This window comes from Triticum urartu, chromosome 7 (genome assembly GCF_003073215.2).
Source record: "Triticum urartu cultivar G1812 chromosome 7, Tu2.1, whole genome shotgun sequence".
NCBI lineage: Eukaryota > Viridiplantae > Streptophyta > Magnoliopsida > Poales > Poaceae > Triticum > Triticum urartu.
In genome coordinates this window covers 565,900,807-565,926,377 of record NC_053028.1, presented here as the reverse complement: position 1 = coordinate 565,926,377, position 25,571 = coordinate 565,900,807, and the positions used below count along the sequence as shown (strand labels likewise).

The window sequence follows — 25,571 nt, the reverse complement described above, 5'->3', positions numbered from 1 at the left end:
TTCGACCCTCAAAAGGAGATACCTCCTTGTTCTTCTTTCAAGAAGGGGAGGTGATTATTTATATTTTCATTTATGTAGATGACATAATGGATGCTAGCTCCTCACAAGAGGCCACCTCAGCTTTACTCAAGAACTTGAAAAATGAATTTGAACTTAAGGACTTGGGAGAGTTACATTATTTCTTAGGCACTGAGGTTAAAAAGACACCTTATGGGATCCTATTGACTTAGGAGAAATATGCCACTGATATTCTTAGACGTGTAGGCATGAAGGATTGCAAATCTTGTAGCACCTCTTTGTCTACTACAGAAAAATTGTCTTTACATGAAGGAGAACTACTAAGTCCAAAAGAAGGAACTAAGTATAGAAGTGTTGTTGGTGCACTTAAATATCTAACGTTCACAAGACCTAATATATCCTTTTCTATTAATGAGGTTTGTCAATTTTTGCATGCTCCCACTTCCTTGCATTGGACAACTGTAAAGAGGATACTGAGATATGTTCAAGGGAGTGCTGAGATAGGACTGAAGATATGTAAGTCACCATCAACCACAGTAAGTGCCTTTTCTGATGCAGACTGGGAAGGATGTCCTAATGACAGGAGATCTATGGGTGGTTTTGCTGTTTTCTTGGCTCCAATCTCATTTCATGGAATGCCAAGAAACAAGCAACTGTCTCTCCATCCAGTACAGAGGCAGAATATAAATCATTGGCAAATGCAACTACTGATGTAATGTGGGTAGAGACTTTACTAGATGAACTAGGAGTTGAAACACTACATGTCTCTTGTTTATGGTGTGATAATCTTGGAGCAACATATCTTTTTGTCAACCATGTGTTTCATGCACGGAAAAAACACATAGAGATTGATTTTCATTTTGTTCGAGAAAGAGTTGCAAGAAAGCTATTGGAAATCAGGTTCATACCAACTGGAGACCAAGTTGCTGACGGCTTCACAAAGCCCCTACAAGCGCGACAACATCAAGCCTTCAAGAACAATCTTAACCTTGACACTTTTAGATTGAGGGACGATGTTAAACGACAAGCTTAAGTTGTGTAACGTGAAATTGTCACGATTGTAATTGTGTGCGTGTGTTTACTTGTAAACCAAGGTAGGTCATTAGCTGGCAGGCCCGATCCCTTGTATAGCTTGGATTAGGGGCCAAGCCCAAAACCACCTGCCGATCCTATACCTTTGTCGATGATATAGATGTTAGGTTGACCTCTCTCCCATTCGAGCCCAACGGGTCGAACAGGCCCTTGCATTGTGCCCTGATCGGGGGCGCCCAACCAAACCATGGTTGGTTGGCCCCTGTGACCCATGCTATATAAACAGAGGTGGGGGCCGCAACACGAGTCACGAGGTTAATTCTGCCACAATCCCCACCGACACTCCCCACCGATCTAGGGTTAGCACGGTGCTCACGGGAATCACACCACCGCCTCCATCTCTTTGCCATCACCGGCCGCTACTTCACCATGGCCGGCACCGGCTCGAGATCTTCAACACTAGGAGAAGGTAGGACTACCGGACCTAATCTAGCCTAGTGATCTAAGAGTCTATCAATGGTATCAGACAGGCTAGGATCTAGATTATTTTTGGTATAGAGGAAAAACATAGAAATAAAAAAGTGCCTCCCCGAAAGAACCCTAGTAGGGCAGAGAAAAGAACAACAAAAAGTTCACCGGAGAGGGCCTTGGGCCTGCCGGCAAAGAGCCCGCCGTCATGGTCGCGACTGTTCCTCTCGATCCCCACACGCATCCGCAAGCCGAGGTGCAGGGAAGAACAACACCACCCCATGAGGGGCAAAGGGCACCACGACCAAACCGCTCGACAGTGGCGCGCTCACCGCGAGGTGGATGCGCAGCCGGCGAGGGGGAAGGCCACGATACCCCGTCCGAAAGCTTCGCTGTAGTTGCCGTCCGCATCGGACAGAGGAGGCGCTGGTGGTGGATAAAGATAGCGGGGGAGGAGAGTGCGGCGCGCGGCGCGGACGGGCCATTTGCAATCGTCGCCGGCTCACAGACCCGCCACATCGACTATCGATGTGGGGAAAAGATTGGATAACGGGCCCCGCCCTCTCTGCAACAAGGGGAAAGAAGAAGAAAAGGGAAGGGGAAAGGAGCCAGCATGGCCCGAGCGGCGCGGCGGTTAGACGCCATCGCCGGCGGCCTGCAAGGCCCTTCATCGCTGTCGGCCAGGAAAGGAAAGACGAGCGGTGTGCAGGGGGGAGGAATGACCGAGGGTGCTGGTTTTGTTCCAGCGAAGCTCCTGGGCCGCCGTCCGATCTGATGGACGGCCAGGATGGGCTGGCTCGGTGAACCCTAACTCTCACAGTGCTTGGAGGGCCTCAGGCCGAAACGGCCAGGCCGCAGGCTGGCTGGAGCGCAGTTGGGCTGGCTTTCGGCCCAAAGAGCGTGGACGGTTCTTTTTTCTTTATCTGTTTTCTGTCCAGACTTTGGGTAGATTGCAAATAGTTCTTCTATGCAAAAAAATTCTAACTAAAATTTTGTTTTAGAAAATAGAAAAGTAAATAGAAAAAGTTCTGAAAATGAAAATAGAAAATTTTCAGAAAAAGAGAAGTTCATGAATTTTATAAAGAAAATTAAAAAGTTCATTATTTTTTATTTGGTGAAAGAAAAGTTTCTGTAAAGAATAAACAGTTCATGAATTTTTTATTCATGTTTTTCCACTGCAAATAAAAATAAAATTGCTCTTTTAAAAGTGAATAGAACTAAAGTAAAAGATTAAATTGTTGCTTCTCTAATGCATTTTTGAACCAACCAGTTAAAATTTCTTAGAGAGTAAAAGAGTAGAGAATTGTTTTTGAATAGAATATTGTAAAGTTTCCGATGTAAATTAAAAATTTTATCCTCCAATTAAATTGTAACCAACGGGAAAATTTAATTGGAAGAAATGTTCTTAGCAATGTTTTTCCCCTGTGGGTGAAATAAGATGCAGATAGTTTCCGCTATGACAAACGAAAGATATTTGATTTAAAGTTAAAATATGGTATTGGTATTTTCTGACTAACGTTGATGATAACAGTGCTATAATTCAATGAGTCTTATGTTCAAAGTTTAAATCTCTGATAAATTTTGTATCAACGTGATCAATTTTCAGAGAACAGATAAAGATCAAGAAATGCTCTTGAACTAGAGAAATGTGTATTTCTTGTTCCCGTGCAATAAAGTTGATGATGATGATTAATTCTTAGCAAAGTTGTTTAAAAGAAATACTATCATCACATTGTTTATGAGTTATATGCATTATTTCCATTTCCGCCCAACGGCGATATGGAATTAATGTAGAAGGATGATGTTTATTCTAATTCTGCCACAACTGTGATTTAGAATATAAAAGAAAGTTTCAAAAGTTTAATGTGCATTTCTTTTAACCAGACCAACGTAGGGTTATTTTTATGCCCATTATTGTTGATTATTGGCTAAGTTTTCTCAGACTAAAAGTTTTCCATGCTTTCATTCGTGAAAGAGAATGGTTGGGTACTTGTGACCCGAAAGATGACCAAGAAAGGTCATAACGTGAGGGAGTATGTTCTCTCTGAAGAATGCATCAAAAGAAAAGAGACAGATCATTGAGAGTCTTGGTTGATGAATTTCTTTCATGTACTCTCTATGAAGAAGATTTTTTAGTCAACATGATTCGAGATGAAGAAGCAACATGCGTGTTTAATTTGACCAATGTCGGGTCAAGCATGTGTGTCAAAGAGCATTCAGATTTATTCCTAAATTTGATGATTGAATATGCAGTCAAAAGAGCCAATTCTGGCATTAATGTTCCCTTACAGGGAATTACCCGCATGGCGGGAAAAGTCTGGGAAAATACCCGCATAACGGGGTAAAGCTGACATAATATTATGTCAAAAATCCCGTATGGCAGGAGAAATTCTGGCAAGAGAAAGATATGATAACTCTTGTGCTTTTAATGTATCCCACTCTGGGAGAAAATAATGGAGTAGCTGAAAGGCGCAACCATACACTAATGGATATGGTCCGCAGCATGATGAGTTATTCCAACTTACCATTGGGATTATGGATGGTGGCGCTTCAAACCGCCATTCACATTCTCAATAGAGTACCAAGCAAGTCGGTGCCCAAAACACCGTATGAGCTATGGACAGGAAGGGTGCCCTCCCTACAACACTTCAGGGTGTGGGGGTGCCCTGACAAGGCCAAAATGTTTAATCCAAACATTGCAAAGTTAGATCCCAAAACAGTGAGCTGCCACTTCATTGGCTATCCAGACAGATCAAAGGGTTTTCATTTCTACTATCCAGACATATATACAAAGTTTGTAGGAACAAGACATGCAGTCTTCTTAGAGGACGAAATGATGAGGGGGAGCTTGGTAGCTCGGAAAATTGATCTTGAGGAGAAGAGGGTGCATGCACCTAATCCGATGATTTGGGAGCCATTTTTCTCACTACCGGTTGCAACTCCACCCATGAAAAGTATGGGGGTAGACCCGGAACCTGTCCGTCAGGAGCCGATTGAACCCGTGGTTGAGCATGAAAGGGTGGTGCAATGAAAATTTTTAGAAGAAGTCTCAGAAGTTGAGGCATAGAATGTGCCAGAAACTGAGGCCCTTAGAAGGTCTACAAGACATAAAAAGTCAGCTATTTCTACTGATTATAAAGTTTATAACACGGAAATAGTTCATACAGAAAAAGATCCCACCTCATATGAAGAATCCATGAGAAGTCCTCATTCATAGAAGTGCATGAAGGCAATGGAAGATGAGATGAAATCGATGAGTTCCAAAGATGTTTGGGACTTAGAAGAAATTCCTAAAGGAGCCAAAACAGTAGGCTGCAAATGGGTCTACAAAATTAAATATGACTCTAAAGGGAATGTAGAAAAGTATAAAGCACGACTTGTGGCAAAGGGATTTACACAAAGAGAAGGGATAGATTACAATGAGACATTTTCTCTAGTCACATGGAAGGATTCCTTCAGAATCATAATGGCATTAGTTTATCATTTTGATTTAGAGATACATCAAATGGACATAAAGACGACATTTCTCAATGGGGATTTAAAAGAAAATGTCTACATGAAACAACCTAAGGGTTTTTATCATGGAAGGCAAGGTAAATATGGGATGTTGCCTAAAGGAATCCATTTATGGATTAAAGCAAGCCTCTAGACAGTGGTATCTAAAGTTTAATCAAACGATTAAAAGTTTTGGATTTAAAGACAATATTGAGGATAACTGCATTTATGCAAAGTTTAAATATGGGAAATATATTTTCCTAATCTTGTATGTGGATGATATCCTGCTTGCTAGCAGTGATGTTAGTCTACTACAAGAAACAAAGAAGTTCTTATCCTCAAATTTTGACATAACATATCTTGGTGAAGCATCATATGTTTTGGGCATAGAAATTCATCGAGATAGGAACAATGGAGTCTTAGGACTATCGCATAAAGCATATTTAGAAAAGGTTCTTAAAAAGTATAATATGCATGCGAGTAAAGCCTCACCTGCTCCTATAGTCAAGGGCGATAGTTTTGGGAAATTCCAATGTCCCAAGAACCAGTACGAGATCGATCAAATGAAAGCAGTACCATATGCTTCGGTTGTTGGCAGCTTACAGCATGCACAAGTGTGCACTCGCCCTGACTTAGCTTTTATCACCGGGGTACTCGGTAGATGTCAAGAGAATCCATGCATATAGAGCACTGGAAGATGGTAAAGAAAGCACTGCGTTATGCGCAAGGCACGAAGGACTACATGCTAATATACAAGAGAAGTGATTCCCTAGAGATAAAAGGGTATTCAGACGCAGATTTTGCGGGGGATAAGATGATAGGAAATCCACGTCAGGATACGTATTCACCCTCGTTGGGGAGCGATTTCGTGAAAAAGCTCCAAACAGTCGATAGTTGCATCATCCATGATGTATGCGGAATTTATAGCATGCTTCGAGGCCACGGGGCAGGCGATATGGTAAAGAAATTTATACCCGACTTGAAAGTGGTAGATTGTATTCACAAACTACTAAAGATGTACCGTGACAACCAGCTTGTAGTATTTTATGCTCACAACAACAAGTCGAGTAATGCTGCCAAAACAATAGAGACAAGGTATTATGTTCTGAAAGATAAAATTCAGGATCACACTATAAGTCTCGAGCATATAAGGACAAAGGATATGCTTGCGGATCCGCTAACGAAAGGCTTACCACCCAATGTGTTCAAGGAACACTTAGCCGACATGGGTTCAAGGGAAAGCCTTATGATTCCTGGATAGGCCCAAAAGGAACATAACTTGTCTCTGAACAAAACGTATGTTGTAGCTGTATGATTCTATCGGCAGTTAAGCTGTGACGACGAAACATGCTCTATGTACCAATATGTGATGAAACAATTAAACTAGAAAGTATAAGGTTAAAAGTAAAGCTGAGATCAAGAGGGAGAATGTTAGGTTGACCTCTCTTCCGTTCGAGCCCAACGGGTCGAACGGGCCATTGCATCGCGCCCTGATCGGGGGCGCCCAACCAAACCATGGTTGGTGGGCCCCTGTGATCCGCGCTATATAAACAGAGGTGGGAGCCACGGCATGAGTCATGAGTTTAATTATGCCACAATCCCTACCGACACTCCCTACCGATCTAGGGTTAGCGCAGTGCTCACGGGAAGCACACCACCGCCACCATCTCTCTGCCATCACCGGCCACTACTTCACCATGGTCGGCACCGGCTCGAGCTCTTCAACACCAGGAGAAGGTAGGACTATCGGATCTAATCTAGCCTAGTGATCCAAGAGTCTATCAGTAAACACGCATGCGTCCCTGCCAAAGGCATACGCTTCACACCAAAACCTCGCTAGTTTTTACAAACACAATCCTACTCTCGTGGCATCAAAGAACCCAAATGCTTCACCCCTGCGATATGAGATTCTCTAAAGATAAAGCCAGTTTACATAAACTGTTGGAGAGGTTTGTTTGCCCCAATTTCCCGTAATCGACGGTCATTTTAGAGATAGGGAACCGTTAGAGTTGATCTAAAGCGTAAAGAAAAGAAAAAAAGGAAAAAATAATTGTTGCATCAATAACCAGACAAAGAACAAGCAAATTACATGCGTGAAATTGAACGGAAGTCACAACTCCATCTGGAGCTCTGCCTCGCGGATGTCGACAGCCTTGGCCACCTCGACCTCGACCACCTTGGCCTACTTGTGCCACTCGGCCTTCTTCATGGCGAGCTCAGCCTTCACCTTGGCCTCCTATCCTTAGCCCTTGGCCGTGCTGCGGCACCGACAACACATTGATCTTGGCGTCCACCTTGGCCTCCTCCTTAGCCCCTCACTCTCCCTGGCTCCCACCTCTCCCATCATGGCCTCCACCAGGTCGACCATGGCCTAGTTAGGCGCGTACTGCTGCGTCTTCTGGCCGAGGTAGGAGAAGAACTCGTGCCCCGACACCTCCACCAGCTGCTTCACGTTGGCGTTGTCGATGAGCAGGCCGAACTGGTTGAGCTCAAGTTGCACCCTTCTGAACACCTTCTCCTTAGAGGTCTTCGTGTCATTGAGGATCACCTTCATGGTGAGCTCCGCGGGGACCATGCGGGTCTTGCCCTCGACGATCCACTTGACCAGCTCCTAGATGTGGATCCTCGAGCTATGTTGCGGCGCGGTGAGCTTGGCGTAGAGGAGGAGCTGCCTCTCAAGGTCCTTCCCGTCCGACTCCTCGGCCCCGGTGGCCGTGATCTTGGGGCCGATGGCATAGACAGCGGAGAGTATGAAGGGAAGCATCTCGGCACTCATGGCGTGCACCTCGAACTCGTAGCTCACCGACGAGATGCTGAACTTCTTGCACTGCTGCACCACGAAAACCCACGCCTTCTTGGCGAGCTTGACGCCGTCGATGCCCCAGCCGGTGATGGCCACGTACTCCGATGCATCTGCGACATGGAAGCTAGTCATCTTCGATCTCCTCCGCTAGCTGATCCCTACTTTGTGATCTACATACGGCATCGGCGGCAACTACCTTCCAAAAACAACAAAGGCAATCGAGAGAGGGCTACGAATCTAATTTGGCCTAGCTGTATATATAGCCGGCTGTTTTTTTTACGGAATATACAGCCGGCTGTTGCCTGATGATGGATCCGGATCGCACCAACACCAACCTACCGGATATAGCAGCAGAATTAAATAGAATCCGTTCTATACAAGGAAGGGGCATTAGAAACATAGTCCATCAATCTCTAATAAGAGCATCTCCAACAGCCGCCGAACACGCCGTGCACCAAAAATTAATTTACCGCACGCCTATCGCCTGGTTTGGCGCGGGGGGCAGCGCTGGCTCCAGCAGCCGCGCTAAAATGCAGCACGCGCAGCTCCAGCAGCGCGCAAAAAAAGGCGCGCGCGACTCTCGCATAAACAATATTTGCATTCCAAAACAGAAGAAAAAAGATCAAACACAAACAAAATAAATCAAAATAAATAGTTCAATTTCGTTATTACAACTCAAGCAAACAGTTTATCGTTCAATACAACAAATAGTTCAACAATACAACAAATAGTTCAACAATACAATATCGAACGTACAAATCATGATGCTCTTTGTCGTCCATTCCATACCCACCACTCCTCAATGAGATCCTTCTGAAGATTATCATGCGCCGCGGGACGTCAAATGACATGATAGGAGGCAACAAAATGGGCCACCCTTTCAGCCCTCCGTCGCACTCGCACGGGATGTTCCAAAAGCTGATACTGAGAGTAGTCTACATCTTGGACACGCTCATTCTCGATGATCATGTTATGCATGATCACACAAGCGTCCATGATGTACCAAAGCATTTTTTATCCCAAAATCTAGTCGGTCCTCTCACAATAGCAAATTGGGCTTGCGAAATCCCAAAAGCTCTCTCCACATCTTTTCTAGCCGCCGCCTGAGCATCGTGGAAATCAAGATTTTTTCTTACCTTCCGGCTTTTTCAATGGCTTCACAAAGGTTTGCCGCTTTGGATAGATGCCATCCGCTAGATAATAGCCATAGTTGTATGCACGACCATTTGCTACAAACTGCACCGGTGGCAAATCACCATTTGCAATCTTATTCATAAGTGGTGACCGGTTGACAACATTGATGTCATTCAAAGATCCAGGCATTCCAAAGAATGCATGCCAAATCCAAGTCTCTCTTGATCGGCCACCGCTTCAAGGATTATAGTGGAACCCTTTTTTTGGTCATGGAATTGCCCATGCCATGCGTTTGGACAATTCTTCCAACTTCAATGCATGCAATCTATTGACCCAAGCATACCAGGAAAGCTGCGAGCTTTGTTCATTTCCAATAGCCTTGCAGCGTCTTTAGCATTGTGAGATCTCAAATACTCCTGGCCAAACACTTACACAATTCCGATTGCAAAAGCGCTTGACACACATGATGGCTTGGCTCTCACCTGCGGCGCGCGGATAGGCCGGGGAAGCGCCGGAACGGTCGCCGGATGGCGCGGGCGGTGGTGGCGCCGTGGCTGGAGAGAGGGGTCAGTTGCGGGAAAGCGCGCGAGAGTACAGCGCGCGGGAGCGGGCACAGAAAATAAGCGGCGCACGATGTAGTTTCGGCCCGCGCGCTGAACAAGATATGCCGCGCGCGCGGTTTTTGCGTGTCCACTGGAGCCACTATACCGGTTGCGCGCGTGCTAAAATGGGCAATTTTACGGCACGACGCTAGTTTGGCGCGGCTGTTGAAGATGCTCTAAATGAATGATTAATTAACCCAAAGAAACACGCCTGATGGAGTGCATACGTACGACACCCAGCCACTCCGGCCGGAAATTTATAGGGGTTTGCCTCTTGTTGGAGGAATCTAAAAACCACCACATTCATGTATAGCTGAGATTGTAATCTCACTGGCGGTGTCTTGCAGCAAGATTGTGATCTCGCTGATTGATTGATTTATTTTTTGTGTAAGAAACTTTCAATTTATTTATCTTAAATTATGACAGTACAAAGAGCACAAGAAGTAAAAGAAATTACAACCTGGTTCGTGGACCACCTACAAGTACGGGAGCGAGCCGAGGCGCACCGCTGTCATCATCCCTTCCTCGCCGAAATCGGGCAAACCTTGTTGTAGTAGACAGTCGAAAAGTCGTCGTGCTAAGCCTCCATAGGACCAGCACACCATAACAGCAACCATCACCAATGTAGAAAGTCGTAGATCAGAAGGATCAAATCTGTAAACACCGAAACGAAGACGGACGGAGACCAAATCCAAACAGATACACCAAAGACCTGCACCAACCAAATCCCCAAAACCTAGAAATCAATCACTGATCCAATTTGATGGACCTTACCGAGGATGAGAATGAATCGGTTATTAAATATTGGATGGAAATTTCTTTTTCCTATTTCCCTGGGCAATCTCTTATTAACAACCTCTTCTCAACTTGTTTCACTATAATAAGATAATATAATAATAGTAAGAATATTTTCAACACTCAAACTTAAGCTATCTACAGAATGACAATTTTTGGTGTAGCTTCACGCCTACCTATACAAAGGGTTTCTATAGTATGTCGAACTAATGATAGTACCAAATGGTCAATGCCTACCTCAAAGGTCTGCATCTATAGAGTTACGAATTGCCTACGGTGAGTATTCCTTGTGCCTCAATGGTCTACCAAAACGGAAATGTCTTCCACAAGATGATGAAATCGTTTTCCTTCCTTCTGCTTATTTTTTTTATTATTTTAGAAAAGGAGGATGACCCCCGGCCTCTGCATCTGGACGATGCATACGCCACTTTATTAATTATTCTCACAAGACCTTACAAAGTAATACCACAGTAAGACTAAAGCCGCCGTCTAAGTAACAAACTGTCGCTACAGCTATCCAGTTGATGAAGGGGCGCAGATAGTCTAGGCCCAATACCAAACAGACATCGCAGCCAAACCTAACATCTAAGACCTGAGGACCCATCCAGGACGCCTGCCGAGCATGGGTCTTGCCGGTCCGGCGTGCGTTCAGAGGCCGCCGCCGCCAACTGCCAACGCTCCATCTTCAGAACTGTACTGATGCATCAACCTTGCTTGGTCTAGCTATCGTCGACGTCACCACGGCGCCCAACGGCACCTCCTCCCTGCGCGCAAACAGCTGTGCACGTCGCGGTTGCCACTGATACACCATAGCACCATGCTGCCAAGTACCACCAACCGACACAGCTTGAAGTCTTTGGGAGATCTGTCGTGCGTAGCACCTGCCGACCAGGCATGACAAAGCGTAGCACCTGTCGGTTAGGCATGACTTAACATCTCCACCGAAGCTCTGTGTAAGACGAAGCCGCTCCACCTCCTGCCTCTAACTTCTAGTGCTGCTCCACAAACGATGCTCCCAAGAGAGAAATGACACCGCAGTGCCGCCATCATCCGATCTGGAACACCAGATCCTAGGGTTTCCCCCAGGGCGGCACGAGTGGGTTGACAGTAGTTACACAATGATGCCTCCATCAAGGTAACGACGTAGAACGCCGCCATCGCCTGCCAACGGCTCGGTTTCACCGGCAACCATGTCTCCCCAACTCGCAGCCGAGATTAGATGATGGATCTCGAGATCCGATCACCAGGCCTCTGGCCGGCCATCTCTGACGAGGAAGATGACCACCACCATTGGCTAGCGAGACGACGCGAGACGAAGTAGGGCGCTGCCAGCGTGCGTCCTGGCCAGCACCACCGGTGCTCGGCCCGTCAACGGAAAGTGCTGTCACGACGAGGACGCAGACTAAAAGCCCAGATTCGGCCCACCCGCGCATCGCCACGTGGCCACCACCAAGCGCCGTTCAGGGACAGCCCCGCCGCCGTGAGGGATGCCGCCCCACGGGCAACAGGCGCCAGCTGTCAGTGTTTTGGGAACAGGGGTCCCCAGACTTGCCTGCCTACGGCCCACGGCGTGGCCTTGCTAGCAGGCATGTACGGCCCATCTTCATCAACAAGGCATTCAAGACCTTCGCGAGGGGCCAAGCCTCGCGAGGTGGACGCAAGACCTCCTCAGGAGCGGCCTCGCCAGGCGGGCTCGCGAGGGGCAGAGAGATCAAGGCAAGGCAAACCTCGCGAGCTTCCCGTGACGTGAGCCGTGACGGTTGAGACCACATGGGCGCCAGGCAGGCGCCAGCGCGCGCAGCGTCCTTATTTTCTCTTTGGTGCTAAGGGGGCAAGCGCAGGCGCGGAGTAATGAGGCATCAAGCAAAGGTTTCCATATCGGTGCAACGAGACAAAGACCAGCAGGACGGCAAGACGGAGGTTGCCATGGAGCCCAAGGCGGCGTCACCACCAGAGCCTTTTGCAGGTGAAGACCACTTTTGTCAGGATAAGCTGTACTAGCTGTCCCCTTTCAAATTGGCTGTTGTGGGATCCCTTCCCGCTCAATATTTGGGAAGAGGACCAAGGCCACTATAAATAGGACTAGCCACCACCGTAGCTAGGGGAACTTCATCGGAGACTAGGGGCAACCTCATCGGAGACTAGGGGCGACCTCATCGGAGACTAAGGGCGACCTCATCTTAGACTAAAACTAGTTCATCCGCACAATCACATTCACCAAGCACAAGAACACCTCAACCTCAGGAGGCTGTTCTTCCATTTGTACTGTTCATCCTCAGCCCGAGAGGCAATCCACCACACCACACTGGAGTAGGGTATTACACCACAACGGTGGCCCAAACCAGTATAAATCTTGTGTCCTTTGTGTTGCAAGTTGGTCGAGTTAGTTCATAAGATCTTAGCTCAGTTAGGACGTGGATCAGTAGGGGGGAATCTTCGCGCGCACCCCAGAGTTCGAATCTTAAGGGTTTTGCCGGAACCCGTGATCCGACATTTGGCGCGCCAGGTAGGGGTGCGCCGAAACTTCCCTTCTGTCGCTCCGCGTCATGTCGCTTCATCGTCTCCATGGCGGACGCACGCCGCGCCCGCGCCGAGTGCCGGGCTGCCCTCGCCACCCGCATTGCTAAGAGAACCCCTATCGGCGGGCCACCCCGTCGCTCTCCGTCGCCTGCCGCCAATGCCGCCATCGGCCCGGCGGGGAACGAGTAGCAGGCATCCTCGCTGCACCCCTCGGTGCGACAGGACAGCCGCACCGCCACTCCATCACTGACTCCCGCTGGTTCGTTGTCTCACGCTCATCGTGTCTCCACGGATGCACGGGCCGTGCTCCTCATGGCGCACGACCGCGTAGCCGAGCTTGTCCACGCCGCAGGGGGCTCCCCTGCACCGTCCCTCTCTGCCTCGCCCTCCGCCAGCCACGGGCGACGTAGCTCACGAAGCACCTCCACCACCTCTGCACCAAGGCAGCGCCCTAGTGCCTAGATGCGCGGCTCCACGGTGCGACCCACCGCATGCGGCGCCCGCGCGTGAAGGAAGAAGCTGTCAAGAAGTCCCTCGACCGCAAGAGAACGCTTTGCCACTCCTCGCACCACCGTGCCAGGATCGTTTGCTGCGGCAATACCCCGCGCCGCTTGCCGTAGCGGCGCGCGGGCGCCAGGACCAAGTTCCACCTCCAAGGCGGGCCCCGATGACCATGGCCGGCTGCCGCGTCTTCACCCCCGAGCTGCGTTGCGTCGCCTGGCCGGGCAAGTTCAAGCCAGATCTGCCTCCTTGCTACGACGGCACCCCTGACCCCACGGAGTTCCTGCAGCTGTACGAGCTGAGCATCGAGGTGGCCAACGGCGACGAACTGGTTTCCCATGGCCCTCAAGGATGGCGCCCGCTCTTGGCTCCGGAACCTACCTCCAGGCTCGATCTCCTCCTGGGACGAGATGTGCGACCGCTTCGTCGCCAACTTCCAGGGCACCCGCGACAGCCCCCCGGCCGCGGGTGACCTGCGTCGCGTCAAGCAACAACCATGAGAGACCCTCCAGAAGTACATCCAGCGCTTCAACAACGTTTGTCTCAAGATCCCCAAGGTGACGGACAAGGCCATCATCTCCACATTCTCTGATGGCGTCCGTGACGTCAAGATGGAGGAGCTCGCCATCCACGAGGAGCTGTGCACGTCTCTGGAGTTGTTCAACCTAGTAACCAAGTCCACCAGAGCTGAGGAGGGGCGCCTCTCCCTCATCGAGCTCCCGGCTGCGAACCTGGAGGAGAAGAAAGCCAAGGCCAAGGACGTGAAGCACAAGGGAGCAGCCGTGCTCGCGGCGGAACTAGACACCAAGCGCGGCAGAGACCAGCCCGAGTCATCCAAGAGCAGCCGACCGTTCTGCGCCTTCCATAACCTGCATACCCACAACACCAGCGACTGTCAAGAGCTCAGAGCCATTCGAGAAGGATGCTTCGGTCGACGCCCCGAGTGCAGCGACCGAGGAGGACGACGTGGTGGCAGACGCTGGGACGACCATGGCCCGCGCCAGGAGTGGCACGACCGGCCTCGTGAGGACCGCTGGCAGGATGAGCCTCACAAGGGTGCCTGGAGGGACCAGCCTCGTGAGGATCGCCCCGAAGGCAACGCTGGCCTTCCTCCACTACCGCCACCACCAAGAAGGAATGACGGCCACCATCAAGATGAGGGGGCTGGGGGCTTCCAGGAGCCGCGCGCTATCGCCTGCATCTTCGGCGGAGCACAAGCCCCAGCCTTGCAGCGTATCTTCAAACAGTTTGCTCGTGAAGTGAATGCAGTCCTCCCCAAGCTCGAGGCCACACGCCTGCTCAGATGGTCCAAGTGCCCTGTCACGTTCAGTTCGGCAGATCAGCTCAAGTGCGCAGCTACTGCAGGCGTCATCCCAATGCTTTGTTCACCAGTCATCAGCAACGTGCAAGTTACCAAGAGCCTCATCGACGGCGGCGCATGGCTCATGTCCTGTGTGTCGACACGTTCGACAACCTCCAAGTGCCATATGACCAGCTTCAGCCTACAAGCCTTTCTCAGGAGTGACCGACAGCTCTACTACCCCGATCGGGCAGGCCCGCCTCCCTGTTACCTTCGGAGAACGCAACAACTACCATACCGAACTCATCAACTTCGACGTCGCCTTCATCCGCCTGCCATACAACACCATCCTCGGGTATCCAGCCCTGGCCAAGTTCATGGCGGTGACCCATCACAGCTTCAATGCCCTCAAGATGCTGGGAAGCGGCGGAATCATCATAGTCCCGTGCGAGGAAAGAGACACAGTGTTCTCCCTCGAGCGTGCCTTCCAAGCTGCAGCAATCGATGACCCCGACAGCCAGGGCGAGCGCCCTCCTGAGACCACCCCAAGAAGAAGAAGTAGTTGCACCACGCAGGGCCTCAAGCAAGCGGTGCCTCCAGGATCGGCACCCGCGCCTGGGGCGCCTCCCTCCATCGCATAGGAAAGCGCGCCCAGGGCCCGTCTCGGGCAGGGCTCGGGGGCTCTCTTCTGGAGGGCCTCAGACTTTGCCAACATCACGAGGGAGGCGCTTGGGCACCACTTGGAGGCGTGCTTCGCGGCACATTTCCCTCAGGAGAACATAGGGCAAGGAGTGCGCACTGTTCAGGACTTCATCACCAAGACCACTCAGGAACTGCAAGACGAAAGGGCCATGCGCGGCGGCCACCGCTCACCAGGTGCAACAACCCATCCAGGCGAGGATGCAGAGCTGTGTGTCTGCATCGACATCCCAGGGCTCAACCGGGCTGCCTCTCAGGAGCTTTTCTGGCATTCATGCATGGGACGTTGCGAGGGCCCACCTCACAGCTACGTTCACATGCCTTTTGGCCTGCCGAGCGTGGCGACCACCTATCTGCGTAACCTATGGAGCATCCTGGCGGCTCTGGAGGCCAGGCACCACGCCGTGCTGACGGATATGAAGACGGTCGTCAAGGAACCCCCTGGACCCCCAGAACCTCCTGAGGCTCAGGGCCCCGGTGGCTCATGAGGAGTAGCCCCTTCGCCGCATATCTTCAGCTGCCCCAACTCTCCTTCATCAACAGAACCAGGTGACATTTTCCAAGTTCATTCAGCTGAGAGCGCCCCCAGGGCTGCATCATTCCCAGGCCGCGTCGGTCCGTCCCTGTGGCATGTATCCCTTTTTATGTCTTTAGCTTACCTTGTTGGGGGCGCCCCTCGGGCTGCATCATCCCCAAGCTGCTCGGGCCTGGCCCAGTGGCATGTATCTCCCTTGCATTTACTTAAGCCTGCTACTTCCATGCTTAATCTACCTGTGGTTATTACCTGCTCGATCGCCACCCACCATGAGAGCCGCGCTCAGCCGTCTTTCTTCAGGACCTGTCGGTGTACAAAAAGAGGGGTACACTTTTTGTACCCCTATAACTGTGCACGGGCAGTCTGAGCCACGGGCACCACCACACCAAGCAAGGCAAGGGAGGTGAGCCAGGGTAAGACTAAAGCTCAAGAGAACTAGAACGACGCCAAGGCCAAGACCACGAAGAGCAAAGGGGACGAAGCGGACTCCCCCGGCAAGATCCTTGCCAGGAGACAGTTCTAGCAACCCCTGCAAGACCCTTGCCGCGGTGACTCGTCCCGCGCCTACGGAGAAAATCACCCTTGACTCCACTGCCCCCAAAGGGCAAGGATTCGGGAGACATCCCCGTGGCGACATGCAGATCTTTATGAAGACATTCAAGATCAGATACACACTAAGGAGACGACAACCCTTGGCGGGATCCCAGCCGAGGACGACCACAAGGCCCCCGACAAGCGCTTTGCCGGGGATGACAGCAGACGCCTCGGCAAAACCCTTGCCGAGGCCCCGGCAAGGCCCTTGCCGAGGACACCCGCAGGGCCACAATCAGGCCCACGCCGACTAAACCTCCACCACCGCATGCATGCAGCTGCCGACCCAACCAGCTGGGCAGGCACCTACGTGGTGGCATGCAGATCTTCGTGAAGACCTACCACTGCGCCACCTCAGCTGCCTGCCTACCTATGTGGCATCTCAGGCATCGCTGGCCAGGGCACATGTCGACACAAGAAGGAGCGGCGACAGACAAGACAGATCTCTCCCCCGTCCCCGATAAAGCAAGGACACCTAAGCAAGACGCATTAAATGCGCCTTGTCATGTAATGCGAGGGATAACCTCGCATCACTGTACCCTTTCCACCTCCTGTGTGCCACTTTGGCCACCCATTTTTCTATAAAAGGAGGCCCGAGGCGACCAGGAGAAGGATTCGGCTTTTTGGAGCTCCTCACGCCCCATAGCTAGCTCAAGAACACAGATATACAATCCACCAAAGCAGGAGTAGGGTTTTACGCATCCTCGCGGCCCGAACCTGGATAAACGAACCGTGTGCTACCTGTTAGATCCGCTCTTCTCACGACCCCGCGCCCCGCTAACCGCAGTAGGGATTCTCGTGATCCCATAGGTGTCGTTCCCACCGACATCTTTGGCGTGCCAGGTAGGGGGCGCAGTTGTGAGAATCGGCTTTAGCAGTTAGTTCGGCATTTCTTCATCATCATGGCGCCCAAGAAGAAGATGACGATGGCGGTTGGCCAGCCGGAAGCCGGACAGCCCGTCCCGACGCGGGCGAGCAGCGGACCGGTCGCAGAAAGGACCCGGGGCGCTGCTCGCGAACACCAGCACCATCCCAGCAGCCGGAGTTTGGGAGGTGGCGATGTTTGTGCGCCTGGTAACGGGCCACACGTCGCCAAATCCAAAGGCGGAGCCAAGTCCTTCGCGGGTGGAGCAGGGCCTTCCAAGGTCATCGCCGCCCCGCCCGAAGGCGACGCAAGGGCCTCCAAGACTCCCACGCCGGTGTCAACAGCGCGCTCCTCCCAGGCAGCGTGCGACAAACGACGTAATCACGCCGAAGATCCCGGACGTCGCCGCGGCAGGAACCCCGAGCACCACTCCCGGGACGTAGAAGACCTGCCCACTCGCCGAGGCGCTGGTGAAAATGGCATGCGACCGCGGGGTCATGATAGAGCTCCTTCTGACATGGTCAGAAGTCGAAGCGCGTCGCGATCCGTGCAGGTTTCTCCGCCACCGACGCCAGCAGAGGCCCTAGCGCGTGCGCAGTTGCTCCTCGACTTTCCTCCCACTACGGGGAAACTCAACGAATGGAGAGCCACTATCCGAAGCCTTGTTGCGGTGGCCAACAAAGACGAACCAAGTCCGGTGGGGCTCCCGGGTCGATGTTCCGATGGAGTCCCGCGGACCAGTGGTGGAAAAGCCGGCGGCGCCGCGACCACGGTGCATTCACCTCTTCCCCATCCGGTACCGCGGACGCCGGCTCGTCGCGACGTCGCGGGCGACGCCATCTCCATAGCATCGTCTGACCCACGGACCCACTGTGACCAACGCCAAGTTCTTCGGGAACGAGCCCATGAAGACGCTCGAACCACTATCGAGCGCCGGCGCAGAGCGCGCCACCAGTCAGACAAGCGAGCAGGGCCTGCTGTGAACCACCCGGCCCCCGAGAGCCCTGGAGGCCTACCTTACAAGGTAGGCTGTCCGGCTTTTACCCGTGAGCTGCGGCAGTTCCAGTGGCCCACTCACCGCACCTTCAAACCTGACATTGGCGAAAAGTACAGCGGCAAGACTCACCCGTCTGAGTTCCTCTGCATCTACACCATCGTGATGCAAGCCGCCGGAGCCCGCGACGATAAGGTGCTTGCGAATTACTTTTCATTGGCTCTTAAACCCAACGCCATGTTGTGGTTGATGCACTTCCCAGTAGACTCTATTTCCTACTGGTCGGATTTGTGCCATGAGTTTGTGGGCGCCTTTACTGGAGGTCACCAAGCCCATGGCCAAGCAAGCGACCTGCATGTCATTCCCCAGAAGGGAGGCGAGAGTCTGCGCAAGTATATACAGGGGTTCAGCTGGGTACAATACAATATCCCTGATGTTCACCCTGCCGCCATCATCAGCGCGTTCCATTAGAACGTGCGTAACTGCAAGATGCGCGAAGAACTGGCAATGAACAAGGTGAAAGATGTGGCAAAACTCTATGTTCTTGCTAACAGATGTGCCTGAGATGAAGAGGGAAGGAAGTACCCCGGCGAAGATGCCGGCGTGGAAACCGACTCCTCAGATGAGGATACTGCTGCCCCAGAGAAGAAAGGTCGGCGCCACAACAGGAAGCGCAAAGGTAAAGCTGTGCTTGCCGTCGAGGGATCTCGCAACTCCGGCTCCGCCAAGAAAACCAAGGCAGATGACCCCGGCAAGGAAATTGCCAGATGTGTCGCCTGCCGGCCTTGGCGGCTGCCGAGAAGCCAGGAAACTCCGACAAGCAATATTGCAACATCCATCGCACCAAAGGCCATGATCTCCAGAACTACCGACAAGTTGAGCTCCTTCCTGAGAAGCAAAGGGCTGAATATGAGAGGCAGGACAAGGAGAAAGGCTAGGACGGTGTTGAGGGGTCCGGCAAGAAGCGTGACGGCCAGGAGGGCCGTCACGGCAAAGATAAACAGCGGGAGAGGCCCGCCCGGGGCCGTGATAAAAAGCCAGAAGACGATGATCACGAAGAGGACGATGAGTCTGGTGACCAAGGATTTCAGAAAGCTACAGACGCCATGTGCGTCGATGATGGCGCCTCGCTGCATACCTCTCACCGCTAGCTTAAACAGTGGGCGCGTGAGATTACAGCGGCGGAACCGTCGTTTGATGCCCAAAGGCTGCTGAAGTGGTCCAGCACACCTATCATTTTTGACACTGAGGATCACCCTGATTGCACTACTACAGTCGGGTGCTTGCCGTTGTTGGTTTCACCAACAATACGCAACCTCAAGGTGACAAAGATGCTAGTCGATGGCGGGGCCGGTCTGAACTTAATCTCGCCTGCCGTAATCGAGAAATTGCAGATTCCTGATGAATACCTCGAAGAGACGGGCACGTTTCAGGGGGTCAACCCAGGAAGAAGTCAACCTAAGGGAAAGGTCACGTTGCCCGTGACTTTTGGGAGTGATCTGAACTACAGGAAAGAAAGGATTGTGTTCGACGTTGCCAAGATCCCGTTGCCTTACAACGGGATCCTTGGCCGCCCAGAGCTGGCCAAGTTCATGGCGGCGTCACATTACGCCTACAACACCCTGAAGATGCCGGGGCCTGTGGCGATCATCACCATCCCATCAGACAAGAAGGATGCGCTAATTTGCGCTGACCAACTCTACCAACAAGCAGTTGCAGCAGCCGCCACTGCTAAGGCGCTTGCTCCTGCCGCTGGAGCCCCGGGAAGGCAAAAGAAGAAGACCGGTGAGACCTCAGGCACCCACTCCGGCAAGCGCACCTATTCGGAGTGTAGCGCTCCCGTCGAGGACGTGCCAGAGAGCTCCGCCGACAGAAACAAGAAATCCAGGGCCACACCGCCGGGAACCAAGAAGGTTTCTGTCAAGGAGGACGGCACGGGAGGAGCTTTTACCATAAGCTCCACCCTTGATGACAAATAGGAAGACGCGCTCATCACCTTCCTGTGGGCGAATGTCGATGTGTTTGCATGGCAAGCATCCGACATCCCGGCGTTCCCAGGAAGGTGATTGAGCACAACCTTGCTGTCTGTCCTCATGCGCGGCCCGTCAAGCAGAAGGTCAGAAAGCAAGCTTTGGAACGACAAGAGTTCCTCACAGAGGAGATCCGGAAACTGGAAGCAGCGGGTTTGGTAAGAGGAGTGCTCCATCCAACGTGGTTGGCCAATCCGGTGGTGGTGCACAAGGCAAATGGGAAGTGGAGGCTGTGTATTGATTACACAGATATTAATAAGGCTTGTCCCAAAGACCCCTTCCCGTTGCCATGCATCGACCAGATTGTTGACTCCACAACTGGGTGTGATCTGTTGTCATTCCTCGATGCCTACTCCGGCTACCACCAGATCTTCATGACAAGGGAAGATGAAGAGAAAACGACATTCATCACCCCATGTGGTACGTATTGCTTTGTACGGATGCCTTTCGGGTCGAAGAGTGCTGGTTCAACGTTTGCAAGGGCAGTCCAGATTGGTTTTGAACCCCAGCTCCATAGAAATATGGAAGCTTATACGGATGATATAGTGGTCAAAACCAGGGACAAGGCAACCCTCATATCAGATTTACAAGAAACTTTTGCAAACCTACGCAAGATCAATCTCAAGCTGAACCCTGAGAAGTGCATCTTCGGCATCCCGTCTGGCAAGCTTCTCGGGTTCTTTGTGTCACAGCGTGGGATAGAGGCCAATCCGGACAAGATCAAAGCTATAGAGCAGATTGAAGCGCCCAAGCGAGTCAAGGATGTGCGTCGGCTTGCTGGTTGCATTGCCGCCATGAGCAGGTTCATTTCCAAGTCCGCCGAGCGTGCCCTTCCTTTTTTCAAGATTTTGAAAAAGGCGGGCCCGATGGAGTGGACGCCAGAAGCCGAAGCAGCATTGCAAGATTTGAAGAGGTACCTCTCCTCCGCGCCAATACTAGTTGCGCCTAGGCCACAGGAACCGTTGCTGCTGTACCTGGCGGCAATGAACCAGGTGGTCAGCGCCGCACTAGTGGCACAGAGAGAGATTGATGATGAGGTAATAGCAGCGACGGAGCCCGATGCCACTGATGCCGAGACGATGCAGCCAATTGAAGTGCCGCCGAAGAAGAAAATGATGCAGCGCCCGGTCTACTTTGTTAGTTCCCTCCTGCAGGGGGCTAGATCAAGGTACTCCGGTGTGCAGAAACTGCTCTTCGGCCTTCTTATGGCCTCGAGGAAGCTGCGTCACTACTTCCAAGCACACGAAATCACTGTCGTCACTCGCCTCCCTCTGCAACGGATATTGCACAATCCAGACGCAACGGGAAGGATCGTGGAGTGGGCACTGGAACTGTCCAGCTTTGGCCTCAAGTTTGAGAGTACCTCGACGATTCAAAGCCGAGTCCTGGCGGAGTTCATTGCAGAATGGACCGCGACGCCTGACGAAGAAACCCAAGAGACTACTCTCCCCGGCAAAGAGGCAAGTTACGACTAGATCATGTACTTTGATGGAGCTTTCTCCTTACAGGGCGCCGGGGCTGGCGTACTTCTTGTCGCGCCCACCGGAGAGCACCTCAAGTACGTGATCCAGATGCACTTCCCCTGGGAGGTGTCAACAAACAATACGGCTGAGTACGAAGGGCTGCTTGCCGGTCTTAGGATCGCGGCGGACCTCGGAATCAAGAAACTCGTCGTCAGAGGCGACTCGCAAATTGTCGTCAAGCAAGTCAACAAGGATTACCAAAGCCCGTTGATGAAGGCCTACGTCGATGAAGTGAGAAAGCTGGAAGAGCGTTTTGACGGTATACAGGCAGAATACGTTCCCCGAGCGGAGAATGATATCGCCGATTACCTGTCAAAACGCGCTGCCCTCAAGCTACCTGTGGAACCAGGTACCTTTGTGCTTCAGCTAACTCAGCCATCCGTTGATCCATCAACAGAGCAAAACAAGAGGAGGAAATCAGGGCCTGGCAAGTACTTTCCCACCGAGCTCCCCGGAGCCGCCGGCAAGGATGTTGCCGGAGATACTGAGCCCGCCACGGGACGGCTAGCTCCGGCGGAGCATCAAGCTCTTGCCATCGAGACAACCGCTCCTGTAGCGGAGGAAACGCCTTTGGTCCTCGCCGTCGAGCCCCAGGCTCCAGCGTGGGCACAACATACCATCCGATTCCTCCAAACAGGGGAACTTCCTAAGGAGCAGGAAGAAGCGGAAAAAGTAGTCCGTCGCTCTACTATGTAGCAGTTCGTCGATGACGTCCTGTACAGAAAGAGGCCGAACGGCGTGAAATTGAAGTGTATCCCTCGAGAGGAAGGACTGGGGCTGTTGGCGGAGATACATGGAGGCATATGTGGATCCCACATCGGGTCAAAGGCCCTTGCCGGCAAAGCGTTTCGGCAAGGCTTCTCCTGGCCCACCGCCCTCCAGGATGCGACGACACTAGTCACCAGGTGTGAAGCGTGTCAGTTCCATTCAAAGAAGCTTCATCAGCCAGCTCAAGCCCTTCAAACCATTCCTCTCTCCTGGCCTTTCTCGGTCTGGGGGCTCGACATGCTGGGCCCTTTCCCCCGCGCTGTCGGGGGCTTTGAGTACTTGTACGTTGCAATCGACAAGTTCACAAAGTGGCCAGAAGTGGAAGCAGTGAGGAAGGTCACAGCAGTCGGCCGCCAAGCTCTTCAAAGGACTGGTGTGCCGTTTTGGTGTACCCAATAGGGTTATCACCGACAACGGCACGCAGTTCACAAGCCACACCTTCATGCAATATATTCAAGACCTCGGCAGCAAGGTCTGTTTCGCTTCCGTTGCTCACCCACGAAGCAATGGTCAAGCTAAGAGGGCAAATGCTGAAGTACTGCGTGGCCTGAGGACAAAGACTTTTGACGGACTGCACAAGAGTGGAAAGCACTGGATCGATGAATTGTCAGCGGTTCTTTGGTCAATCAGAACGACACCAAATCGAGCCACCGGCCAGACACCCTTTGCCCTGGTATACGGGGCAGAAGCAGTTCTCCCCACAGAACTCATATACGGGTCACCTCGAGTACTCACTTATGATGAGCTTGAGCAAGAGCAATTGCGGCAAGATGACGCAACACTCCTTGAGGAAGATCGTCTTCGAGCGGCTGTGAGAGCAGCGCGCTACCAGCAAGCCTTGCACCGCCACCATAGCTGCAAGGTTCATGCCCGAAGCTTTGAGGAAGGCGACCTTGTTCTTCGGTGCATTCAATCGGCCAAGAATTCCAACAAGTTGACGCCAAAGTGGGAAGGCCCTTATTGGGTAATACGAGTCACCAGGCCCAGCGCAGTCCACCTGGAGACCGAAGATGCCGTTCCGGTGAGTAACTCCTAGAACATTGAGCATCTTCGCAAGTTTTACCCGTGAGGCGCGGCTTGCCGGGCCCCCCGGCAAGCCACCTTTTGTACGAGCATTGCCGATGACGCATGTAACCCTTTGTACAAAGCCAGGCGCAGACCCTGAGCATAAGTAAATGAAGCGCTGGTGCCCTGAGTTATAGCATGCATGCTACGTCGAGTCTCGTCCTTGGTTAGGGTTGATAGTGCTTAGCGGCGACTAACCCCTAGCTTGGAGGTCGAGTGTGCGTCTCTTTGTCTTTCTTTTGTCTTCTTTGGTTCACAGGACACACGGATATCCGTGCCGAACCACTTGGGGAGGAAAAAAAGAGGAACAGACCAGCATCTATCCCCCGGAAAGCCAGTATTGCTGGGGGCAGCAAGAGCAAAAATTCACCCACGGCGAACCAGGGTTGCCGGGGACTGCAGCTTCAGATAAGTTCTTCATCCCTTATCATGCATTCCATTATGGACTGAGGTATGTGAAACCTCGTTTTCCCCTAAGCTACCGTGCTCCCATAACTCTAGGCCCTAGGGCTCGTTCCTGGGGCCAAGTTTGGTCGTAGTCGCGGCAGTGAAAGTATGAAACAAGGAGCCTGAACCCGCCTCATCCCTGCCTCCGCCAAAGGCGTGAGGAAGGTCAAGTGAAGTGGGGAGACGGCAAGGCCTGTTGCCGGGCAAGGGAATGTTTATCTTGAAGATATCAAGGATTTACTACTTGTCGTGGGTTCCACCCACAAACAAATGACCTGGCAAGCATCCCTTTTTCATTAAAAACATTACACTCAGGTACAGTCCATAGGGAATGAAAAACATGAATGATGGGATTACAAGTTTTAAATTCAACAAAGGCCCGAAGGCTTACAAACTAAAAAGAGATAAGGTGCCCATAATCCCTTTCTTGTCCCTCTCCTCAGGAGGCAGGTCAAGGAGGCGAAAGGGACAAAAGGTGCGCCTAGGCGAGCTACGGATGGTAGAAGACACCAAGAGAACATCTTGGTGGCCGTCCAAAGGCTGGATGGTGATGGCGGCGCCAGAAGTAGAGCTCGAAGACGAGGCGGCAGGACTTCAGCACACGTCGAAGGCGTCGGTGCCCACGTACTCTGACTTGACGGCCTTGCCGCCCGCCCTCTTCCTCTTCCGTAGCCTCCCAACGCCAGCCGCCCAAGGAGACGACCCCGAGAAGTTCAGGGAGCCGGCGACGCGGATGATGGGGTCGCCGGTGCCGCATGGAGCGGCACTTGACACCTAATCGGACCCGTCATCCTGCCGCCTACTACCCTCGTCGTCGCTGCCGCTGTCCTCCTCGTCACTCCCGCCCGAGGAGGAGTCTTCACTATCAAAAGAGCTCTCCATGCAGCACCTTGCACTGGTCCCAAAGCACCCGAAGACCTTGACGGAGAGAAGGCCACCCTCCATCAGCTTAAAATGGAGAGTGAGCCCCTCCATCAAGCGGTGTATATGAGCAAACGTCTTCCATCCCCGACAAAGATACATCACGTGAGGGGCGGGGAAGTCGACGCGGACCCGCGTGCCACTGATCCCGCAGCCCCTCATGTGCAGCCGCAACGATTCCGGTGGATCCAGCTCCATCTCCCGCGCAAATGGAGTCGGGAGACGAAGGCGCCGGTGCGGCCGCCGGCGCAACCTGATGAAGAACTCACAAGGGTCATCCCCAACATGGCCCTCCATTGGAGGCGGAGCTGCTGGCGGAGGCAAGACCGGTGCGCCGCCCCGTCCTCCTCTTCCCCGAGCGCCCCGGCCTCGCCCCCTCCCCCTTCGCCTCGCGGCTGGCTCTGCCACCACAGGCACAGGAGAAGGAGGGACGCGTTGTCGAGCGGCGACCCTCGCCGCCACTAT

General features: G+C 52.3%; 1 pseudogene; it reads right to left on the bottom strand.

The window, feature by feature from the left end:
• Positions 1 to 7,123: 7,123 nt before the first annotated feature.
• On the bottom strand, positions 7,124 to 7,948 carry LOC125519089 (annotated as a pseudogene).
• Between the last annotated feature and the right edge of the window lie 17,623 nt (positions 7,949 to 25,571).